General features: G+C 34.3%; 1 long non-coding RNA gene across 1 annotated transcript; it reads left to right on the top strand.

Annotated features, from left to right (window-relative positions):
• The first annotated feature begins 9,572 nt into the window (after positions 1-9,572).
• On the top strand, positions 9,573-11,293 carry LOC131953739 (uncharacterized). Its single transcript, XR_009388677.1, has 4 exons — positions 9,573-9,791; positions 10,384-10,496; positions 10,788-10,840; positions 11,079-11,293. It is a non-coding gene; the product is annotated as an uncharacterized LOC131953739 (long non-coding RNA).
• The last annotated feature ends 353 nt before the right edge of the window (positions 11,294-11,646 follow it).

Here is an 11,646-nt window from a genome sequence, read left to right as displayed (position 1 = left end):
TCTCGTAGACAAATTAATTGCACACCAAGTGAACGCGAATAAAAAAGCGCATAATAGTGCGCAATATTATTAGTACTTTTAAAATTTACATTAGTTTTTTGAGAAATCGGAAGCAGCGTAAATAAGTACTTCCGGTCAACGAAAAATTCTCAAAATTTGACAGAAGGTAGAGAATTAGATCTTTTACTTACATATCAAATTTCATCTATCTACCTGAAATAGTACTCAAGTTATAGGCTTTTGAAAAATTCAAAGTAGAAAAAGTACCACTTCCGGTTATCCGAAATCGCTCAAAAGTTGATACGGATCTACGATTTTGATAAAATACTTGTATATGAAATTTCATCAACCTAGCTGTAACGGTACTCAAGTTATCGTGTTTACACACGGACACACACACACACACACACACACACACACAGACACACAGACATACGGACAAGATTGCAAAATTATGTTTTTCCGTATCAGTGAGATGTAAAACGTCGAGATTTGTAAAAATCTCGATTTTTTTTTGCACGATTACAAGACTTTCTCTATACTTCGTATATACGAGAAAGTAAAAAGTATTGCATACCGATTTTTACTTTCTCGTATATACGAAGTATAGAGAAAGTAATCGTGCAAAAAAAAAAATCGAGATTTTTACAAATCTCGACGTTTTACACCTCACTGATACGGAGAAACATAATTTTGCAATCTTGTCCGTATGTCTGTGTGTGTGTCTGTCTGTCTGTCTGTCCGTGTGTAAACACGATAACTTGAGTACCGTTACAGCTAGGTTGATGAAATTTTATATATAAGTATTTTATCAAAATCGTAGATCTGTATCAACTTTTGAGCGATTTCCGATAACCGGAAGTGGTACTTTTCCTACTTTGAATTTTTCAAAAGCCTATAACTTGAGTACTGTTTCAGATAGATGAATAAAATTTCACATGTAAGTAAGTGATCTAATTTTCTACCTTCTTTCAGGTTTTGAGTAATTTCCGTTGACCGGAAGTAGTAATTTACGCTATTTCCAATTTCTCAGAAAACGCATGTAAATTTATAAAGTACTAATAATATTGCGCACTATTATACACATCTTGATTTGGCGTTCACTTGGTGTGCAATTCTTATTCCACGAGATTTTATTCTATTTTTAAAAGTTGAAGTATTTAAAATGGATTAAACATCATGTCTTGTTAAAAATCATATAAGAATATTCGAGAAAGTTTAGGGGAGATCACTCCCGGTTTATTTTTTTGCACGATTACAATACTTTCTCTATACTACGTATATACGAGAAAGTAAAAAAGAATGAAAAACCCATAATTGCACATAGAGAAGGAAGCGGAATATTGATTTCAAAGTATCTCCTTTATACTAGGTACGGCTGTAGCTGTCATTATCTCCCCGATATTCAGTACGGCTGTAGCTGTCATTATCTCCCTGATATTCAGTACGGCTGTAGCTGTCATTATCTCCCCGATATTCAGTACGGCTGTAGCTGTCATTATCTACCCGATATTCAGTACGGCTGTAGCTGTCATTATCTCCCCGATATTCAGTACGGCTGTAGCTGTCATTATTTCCCCGATATTCAGTACGGCTGTAGCTGTCATTATCTCCCTGATATTCAGTACGGCTGTAGCTGTCATTATCTCCCCGATATTCAGTACGGCTGTAGCTGTCATTATCTCCCTGATATTTAGTACGGCTGTAGCTGTCATTATTTCCCCGATATTCAGTACGGCTGTAGCTGTCATTATCTCCCTGATATTTAGTACGGCTGTAGCTGTCATTATCTCCCTGATATTCAGTACGGCTGTAGCTGTCATTATTTCCCCGATATTCAGTACGGCTGTAGCTGTCATTATCTCCCTGATATTCAGTACGGCTGTAGCTGTCATTATCTCCCCGATATTCAGTACGGCTGTAGCTGTCATTATCTCCCTGATATTTAGTACGGCTGTAGCTGTCATTATTTCCCCGATATTCAGTACGGCTGTAGCTGTCATTATCTCCCTGATATTTAGTACGGCTGTAGCTGTCATTATCTCCCTGATATTTAGTGCTGCTGTAGCTGTCATTATCTCCCCGATACTTCTAGAGGACTGATGACAGCTGCTGGCTTATGACGGGCTGGTAATCTGACATTAAAGCACATACCTATTGCATTCAATTGATTTTTAAGGTCAGGAGTTGATTTACTTGGCGAAATAAGACTAGATAAGCTGATTGGTTGTCGCTAGTGAGTGGGAAATGCTCAGAAAGTTTTAAAGGTAGAGATGGATTAAAGAGAAGGTACAGATAAAAACAAAGTACACATAGATAAATTAAAAAGTAAAATATAGAAAGACAGAATGTAAGGTGTAAAAAAAAAATATTTTGTCTGAGATATTTTGTCTGAGATCATATTTTGTCCATTATATCATTTGTCCTGAAATAGTTTATCTTGGTATCTTTTTTTTCGTAAGATATTTGTCTGGGGTGTTTTTTCTGAGATCATTTGTTCTGAGATCATTTGTCATGAAACCAGATATATACAGGAAGGTATAGATAATAGAAAGGAAATTATAGATAGATTGGAAATAAGGTACAGATAAATAGACATGAAGGTACAGAAGGATAGTAAGTAAAGTAGAGATAAAAAGACAGGAAGATATATATACATAGAAATGAAGCTATAGATAAATAGAAAGCAATGTACAGATAGATAGAAAGTAAGGTACAGATAGATAGAAAGGACTGTACAGATAGAAAGTAAGGTACAGATAGATAGAAAGGTAAAGATAGATAGACAGTAAGGTACATATAGAAAGGAGATTACTGATAGAAAATAAGATACAAATACAAAGAAAGTAAGGTACAGATTGATAAAAAGTTATAGATAGATAGAAAGTGAGCTATAGATAGATAGGTACAGAGAGATAGAAATCCTAATAGATAAAAGCCCATGTGCGCACTTCTCTCTCTCTCTCTCTCTCTCTCTCTCTCTCTCTCTCTGTCCGCAAAATATTTTCGCCGGATATCACGTCAGAATCTTCAGCGGCCAAAACTGATACAAATTACTTTAAAAAACAACATAAATACAATTGAAAAGCCGGTTTTTTAACTGGGTCATTTAAGTCTTTTAATCAATGTGTGCATTTAATATGGTGTTGTGTTGACTAATTATGTATATAATTTGGTTTTATTTTTTCTAATAGGTATTAGTAGCATATGTTATTTTAAATGTGTCGGACTTTTAGCTATTGAGTTATCTCTTTGCTTTGTCACTAATATCGTTAAACCTGTAGTAAAGCACATTGCGTTTTGACCAATAACTATTTAAAAACTATTCTTCTACAAAATGTATACCATTAAAATTTTTCGCTCTGGCGTTTTTTCTATGACGACATACAGACTGACGACAGACAGAGGAAGTAGGTTAAATAAAAAAGCTTGTAAAAACGTTTTAGCAAGCTTTTATGTTATAATGCACTAAAACAAGCAAAAAAAAAAAAAAAACCGGGAGTGATCTCCCCTAAACTTTCTCGAATATTCTTATATAAAATAACAGGGGATGGGAACTCGGGCTATAGACATGATTTTTAATCCATTTTAAATACTTAAAGTTTTAAAAATAGAATAAAATCTCGTAGACAAATTAATTGCACACCAAGTGAACGCCAAATAAAAAAGCGCATAATAGTGCGCAATATTATTATTACTTTTAAAATTTACATTAGTTTTTTGAGAAATCGGAAGTAGCGTAAAGTACTACTTCCAATCAACGGAAATGACTCAAAATTTAATAGAAGGTAGAGAATTAGATCTTTTACTTACGTATGAAATTTCATTTATCTTTTTGAAATAGTACTCAAGTTATAGGCTTTTGAAAAATTCAAAGTAGAAAAAGTACCACTTCCGGTTGTCGGAAATCGCTCAAAAGTTGATACGGATCTACGATTTTGATATAATACTTATATATGAAATTTCATCAACCTAGCTGTAACGGTACTCAAGTTATCGTGTTTACACACGGACACACAGACACACAGACACACACACACACACACAGACATACGGACAAGATTGCAAAATTATGTTTTTCCGTATCAGTGAGGTGTAAAACGTCGAGATTTGTAAAAATCTCGATTTTTTTTTTTGCACGATTACAATACTTTCTCTATACTACGTATATACGAGAAAGTAAAAAAGGGCATACTACTATTTTAATAGCTATAAAGAAAAGCGTAAGACATCAGCGTGTCTAGACTAACTGAACATATGACGATCTAGATCTTCACGTACCTTTTTATAACAGATCTACATTGTCGTTAAAGCTTATCAAAGTTTTTGTTTGTAATTTTCGCTGGGAGCAACGTTTAAGTTTAATCCGGCCGTAACTTGATTTAATGTAAATACACAGTCTATAGCATCGCTTGTTAGCTACTAACTGTAAATATAGTCTATTACATCGCTTGTTAGCCGCTAAATGTAAATGTAGTCTATAGCATCGCTTGTTAGCCGCTAACTGTAAATGTAGTCTATAGCATCGCTTGTTAGCCGCTAACTGTAAATATAGTCTATTACATCGCTTGTTAGCCGCTAACTGTAAATATAGTCTATTACATCGCTTGTTAGCCGCTAACTGTAAATATTGTCTATAACATCGCTTGTTATCCGCTAACTGTAAATATAGTCTATTACATCGCTTGTTAGCCGTTAACTGTAAATATAGTCTATAACATCGCTTGTTGGCAGCTAGTGTAAATGTACAGTCTACAACATATAGGTCTATATACTTTTATGAGTGTCCACCCCCTCCCTCGTAAACTTTAGTACGACCCACGAAATAAACGAAGACACAGGCAGACCCACAGACATACATACTTTCAATTATATATTTATAGACAGATACGAGAATGTTAAGTGGGGCTTACTTAAACAAACCAATTAAGTGAACGATAATTTAGGCAAACTTAAATTATGTTTTGTTAAAAACCCAATGTTTGTTGAATCGGAGAAGAATTTGGTAATGCATGTGGATCCTGATCAATGACCACACACCACACACACAACCTTTATTAATAAATACAACTTTAAAAAAACTAAATACATATATATATATATATATATATATATATATATATATATATATATATATATATATATATATATATATATATATATATATATATATTTAAAAAAAAATTAAACGCGGTAAGCACAGTAAATTTCTATCCTTCTTTTCTGAATACTTAAATATCAAATAATTTACCGTATTGGCCTCCTAGTGTTATATTCTTTCAATCCAATGAATGTGAATAATGAAAGAACTGAAGCAGCAGAGAGTCCCTGAAACAAGAAAAGAAAATCGCTAGCTAAGATCTCATTTTCACACCAGCTTCGCTGACGTCATTCATCTGAAGCTTCGTGTGTGGAAAAGTGCCGTCAGGTTTGATCAACCACGTCTCTCTTCCTCTGTTTAACCAACGTCATGGATTCGAGTTTCTTTAACAAGTACTAAGTCATCCATTCGAGTTTCTTTAACAAGTACTAAATCATCCATTCGAGTTTCTTTAACAAGTACTAAATCTTCTAGTCAGTTTCTTTAACAAGTACTAAATCATCCATTCGAGTTTCTTTGACAAGTACTAAATCTTCTAGTCAGTTTCTATCACAAGTACTAAATCATCCATTCGAGTTTCTTTAACAAGTACTAAATCATCCATTCGAGTTTCTTTAACAAGTACTAAATCATCCATTCGAGTTTCTTTAACAAGTACTAAATCATCCATTCGAGTTTCTTTAACAAGTACTAAATCATCCATTCGAGTTTCTTTAACAAGTACTAAATCATCCATTCGAGTTTCTTTAACAAGTACTAAATCATCCATTCGAGTTTCTTTAACAAGTACTAAATCATCCATTCGAGTTTCTTTAACAAGTACTAAATCATCCATTCGAGTTTCTTTAACAAGTACTAAATCTTTTAGTCAGTTTCTTTAACAAGTACTAAATCATCCATTCGAGTTTCTTTAACAAGTACTAAATCATCCATTAGATTTTATTCAACAAGTACTAAATCATCCATTCGAGTTTCTTTAACAAGTACTAAATCATCCATTCGAGTTTCTTTAACAAGTACTAAATCTTTTAGTCAGTTTCTTTAACAAGTACTAAATCATCCATTCGAGTTTCTTTAACAAGTACTAAATCATCCATTAGATTTTATTCAACGAGTCATAAATCATCCATTCAAATTTCTTCAACAAGTACTAAATCTTCTGGTCAGTTTCTTTAAAAAAAAGTCTATTGTACACTTTAGTCATGTGTTTAACAAGAACGAATTCTTAAATTCAAATTAAACATCGTTTTATCACCCAGCCCAATTAAAGAAAAGCTTAATGATCCAGTCCAATCAAACAAAAGCTTAATGATCCAGTCCAATTAAACAAAAGCTTAATGATCCAGTCCAATCAAACAAAAGCTTAATGATCCAGTCCAATTAAACAAAAGCTTAATGATCCAGTCCAATTAAACAAAAGCTTAATGATCCAGTCCAATCAAACAAAAGCTTAATGATCCAGTCCAATTAAACAAATGCTTAAGGTTCCAGTCCAATCAAACAATGCCCCCACAACAGCCTGAAGTCTAAATGCCCCACCACATCTTGACGTCTAAATGCCCCACCACATCTTGGCGTGTAAATGCCCCACCACATCTTTTGCGTGTAAATGCCCCACAACATCTTGACGTCTAAATGCCCCCACCACATCTTGACGTCTAAATGCCCCCACAACATCTTGACGTCTAAATGCCCCCACAACATCTTGACGTCTAAATGCCCAAACAACATCTTGACGTCTAAATACCCCCACAACATCCTGAAGTCTAAATGCCCCCACAACATCCTGAAGTCTAAATGCCCCCACAACATGTTGACGTCTAAATGCCCCCACAACATCTTGACGTCTAAATGCCCCCACAACATCCTGAAGTCTAAATGCCCCACCACATCTTGACGTCTAAATGCCCCCACAACATCCTGAAGTCTAAATGCCCCACCACATCTTGACGTCTAAATACCCCCACAACATCCTGAAGTCTAAATGCCCCACCACATCTTGACGTCTAAATACCCCCACAACATCTTGAAGTCTAAATGCCCCCACAACATCCTGAAGTCTAAATGCCCACCACATCTTGACGTCTAAATACCCCCACAACATCCTGAAGTCTAAATACCCCCACAACATCTTGACGTCTAAATGCCCCTACAACATCTTGACGTCTAAATGCCCCACCACATCTTAACGTCTAAATACCCCCACAACATCCTGAAGTCTAAATACCCCCACAACATCATGAAGTCTAAATACCCCCACACCATCTTGACGTCTAAATGCCCCCACAACATCTTGACGTCTAAATGCCCCCACAACATCCTGAAGTCTAAATGCCCCCACAACATCTTGACGTCTAAATGCCCCCACAACATCTTGACGTCTAAATGCCCCCACAACATCCTGAAGTCTAAATGCCCCACCACATCTTGACGTCTAAATGCCCCCACAACATCCTGAAGTCTAAATGCCCCCACAACATCCTGAAGTCTAAATGCCCCCACAACATCTTGACGTCTAAATGCCCCCACAACATCTTGACGTCTAAATACCCCCACAACATCCTGAAGTCTAAATGCCCCTACAACATCTTGACGTCTAAATGCCCCCACAACATCTTGACGTCTAAATGCCCCCACAACATCCTGAAGTCTAAATGCCCCAACAACATCTTGAAGTCTAAATACCCCCACAACATCTTGACGTCTAAATGCCCCCACAACATCTTGACGTCTAAATACCCCCACAACATCCTGAAGTCTAAATGCCCCAACAACATCTTGAAGTCTAAATGCCCCTACAACATCTTGACGTCTAAATGCCCCCACAACATCTTGACGTCTAAATGCCCCCACAACATCTTGACGTCTAAATGCCCCCACAACATCCTGAAGTCTAAATGCCCCAACAACATCTTGAAGTCTAAATGCCCCTACAACATCTTGACGTCTAAATGCCCCCACAACATCTTGACGTCTAAATGCCCCCACAACATCCTGAAGTCTAAATGCCCCAACAACATCTTGAAGTCTAAATACCCCCACAACATCTTGACGTCTAAATGCCCCCACAACATCTTGACGTATAAATGCCCCCACAACATCTTGACGTCTAAATGCACACACTGCCTTTTTCTCCATTACTACAAACGTAATCAACATTAGTCTCAAAACTCATGATTTGTACCGGTTTGGTGTTAACACATATTACATGTAATTCCTTTCACAACCTACTTTATCAACAATATCTGACCCTTACCTCACCTTTATTATTTGACAAAACCCAAAGACGTTTGACTGTCATAGGTTCAATTTTAGTTTTAGCGAAGTTAGTGTATAAAAAATAGATTTCTATTCTAGCTGTTTCAATGTGACGTCATGCAACAACCAAATTAGCAGCAGGTAATGAATGTAATTTAACTGACATTAAAATTGCTAATTAGGTTTTTTTTGCGGAAAGAGCATAAAAAGCAGAGAATATTCTAGAAATGACATCCGTCCAGCTGTGTATCTAATAGGATGGCTTCCAGCCAACAGAGAGAGAGAGAGAGAGAGAGAGAGAGAGAGAGAGAGAGAGAGAGAGAGAGAGTGTGCACCCCATGCGAATGGCTATCTCTGTCTCTGTCAATGATCAGATCACTGAGTAAGTCATAGATATACCCGCACTTCCTGTGTGGATCGGCCGACTAACTCAATGATAATTGCTCCGACTCTATAAATAGAATAACAAAAGGAAGGAAACGAAATTTTAAACTGATTTCCGCCATTACAAAAATAACATGAAACCTACAGTTCACGACACATCGCATAGGAATTTAAAATAAATATTAGGCCTATAGGTTTAATACATATTGCATAGAATATAGAAATTTAGATCTAGTGTTCTTTTATGTTTACTAGGATATAGTCTAGATTCTAGAATCTAATCATACGGCTGCATAAAAAGAAAACCCATCTAGATTCTAGGTCTAGATCTACTCTAGAGAAGCGGAGGTAAGAAGGTTAAATTAGTAATTTACATGATTTTTATTGTAGTTTCACTGTTTGTTAGGCCCAATTATTAAATCTTTAGATCAGAGGTCCAGCTTGATCATGTGTGGTATCTATTGTGGTGCATTGGAATGAAAAGCCCACATACTTAAATATAGAATCTAGTTAAGTAGGCCTATACTATAACTGTACTGCCCTATACTTTACCACAAGAAAAAAGCCTATTTACTATTATTAGTTATAATTAAATTAAATTGAAATATTTGTTTATCTTTATAGTTTATAGTGAATGCATGCTAATGAGCATTATTCAAGCTGCTGTTATATTTAGGCTTATTATAGGCCTATATAGTAGTATATACTCTATAGCTTAGGCTATAGGCCTATACTATAGACTATATATTATATACCAATATTGTGCATAAAATTTAAAGCATGTAAGCATTCACAATAATAATTATCATTAGACTTATAGTAACTAAGACTCGTACTATTTAGTACTACTTTAATACTACCTTTAAACTATTAGGCATAATGAAATAATGATTAATGATTTCAGTGTTTTCCGCACTCGAGAGGAATGAGGTTGCAGGGAACTTAGAGACTAATCTTTGCCAACATATTGGATTTCTGGTGATGACAATAGGAGCAGATAGTATGCGGCTCAGTTAATACTAAAAACAATTGATTTTAGTAATTAGTGGTAAGCTCTTTTTTAAAATAATATATTATAACATGGTATCGCAAAGGTTCAGGTTGTCCAACAAATGGTAATTAGAGTCAGGTTTAGGACTATAGTTTAATGCTTGGTTAGTAATATGCATCACGTTGGGAAAGACATAGAAATGGAAATACATAGAATTTATTGTGTTCATTCGCAAACGTTACTACTTAAATTTTTTTAGGCCTGCTATTTATTGCTGAATAATAAAATCACTATACTTATCCACTATATTATGTTTAAATAAAGTGAGTTTAGATCAGTCGAGTAAATAAAATTTAATAGCAAAACATAACTAAAATTTACAATGAATATATATATATATATATATATATATATATATATATATATATATATATATATATATATATATATATATATATATATATATATATATATATATATATGGCTATTTTATAAAAGTATGTAAATCACAGAACAAACATTACTTTGTATTGTGTCTACAACTTAACAAAAATGCTACTACTTTGATGGATTGCACTAAATAGGGGTTAGCTTTAATTTAATAATTTGTGAGATATTCTTGCTAATCTATGTGTAAATTGCTTTTCAGGACTATGAGTGTGTGTTTGGCCATCCAGATTTCATAACTACAACTGATGTTCAATTACAAGGGATATTAATCAGTCTCCGTGGACTATACACTGTGCCTAGTTTCATCCTCAGGTAACTGTACTATAGGCATAACCCATTTTTTAAAGTAATTATTATAGCAAGAGATAGCATTATATGTTACAATAAATATAATGGATTTTAATCCAAAATATTTTATTAATTATTGTCTTTTCTTAAATTCTAATGAATCAGTGAGTTGTACAACATAGAGGGTATAATATTTGAATGATAATTGAAACACATATTGTTATAGAGCTCAAAACTATGTACTTATCTAATATAATTAACAGTTATAATGAAACAGTTTTATCGAAGCATATTATTTCATATTTTACCACACAGAGACTGATGTGTAAGCTTAAAGTAAAGACATCAAAGTATCAGCTATCAAGAGGGTAAATATTGATAGTCTACTTCATTAATCTTCAATATGAATGAACACAATTTTAAATCTATAATCTTTGCTGATAATGTTTGTTTCTTGTTATTCATCATGTTCAGTGCTTTATCTTTTCAAAGTAATTAGTTATAGTAAAGAAATAGTAGAGATAGTAATATAAATTTGTAATGTATTTCTCTTGCTAGTTCCACAAAAGAATATTTCAAAATATTTTGTCTTTATTTCATTTACAGAAGAACATTCAAAATCATATTGTGATACACAAATCAAGCAAGTCTATGACCAGCATTATGATACAGGCCAAGAAAAAGCTGGATATTTGATTGGAAGGGTGGCACAAAAAAGATGGGTTATCACTAGGGAAACAAGCTCGGAATACAGTTCACTGTTGGGACATCAAGCCAAATACTTCTAAACTTATTTGAATCATTTTTGCTGTTTATTATAATTCATCGAATTGTCTTATTAAATATATACATTTATATATATACACAATTCCTAATATAGAATTTCTAAAATTGTTTTATTATATTTAAAAATGAAACAAACATGTTCCCAGAACACAGCCACATAATGTCAACATGTTCCCAGAACACAGCCACATAATGTCAACATGTTCCCAGAACACAGCCACATAATTTCAACATGTTCCCAGAACACACAAAATGGCAACATGTTCCCAGAACACACAAAATGGCAACATGTTCCCAGAACACAGCCAAATAATGGCATCATATTCCCAGAACACAGCCAAATAATGTCAACATGTTCCATGAACTCACAAAATGGCAACATGTTCCC

This window comes from Physella acuta, unplaced genomic scaffold (assembly GCF_028476545.2).
Source record: "Physella acuta isolate Inbredline_101_S28 unplaced genomic scaffold, ASM2847654v3 ptg000944l, whole genome shotgun sequence".
In the NCBI taxonomy this organism is placed as follows: Eukaryota; Metazoa; Mollusca; class Gastropoda; family Physidae; genus Physella; species Physella acuta.
This window is presented reverse-complemented; position numbering and strand designations above follow the sequence as displayed.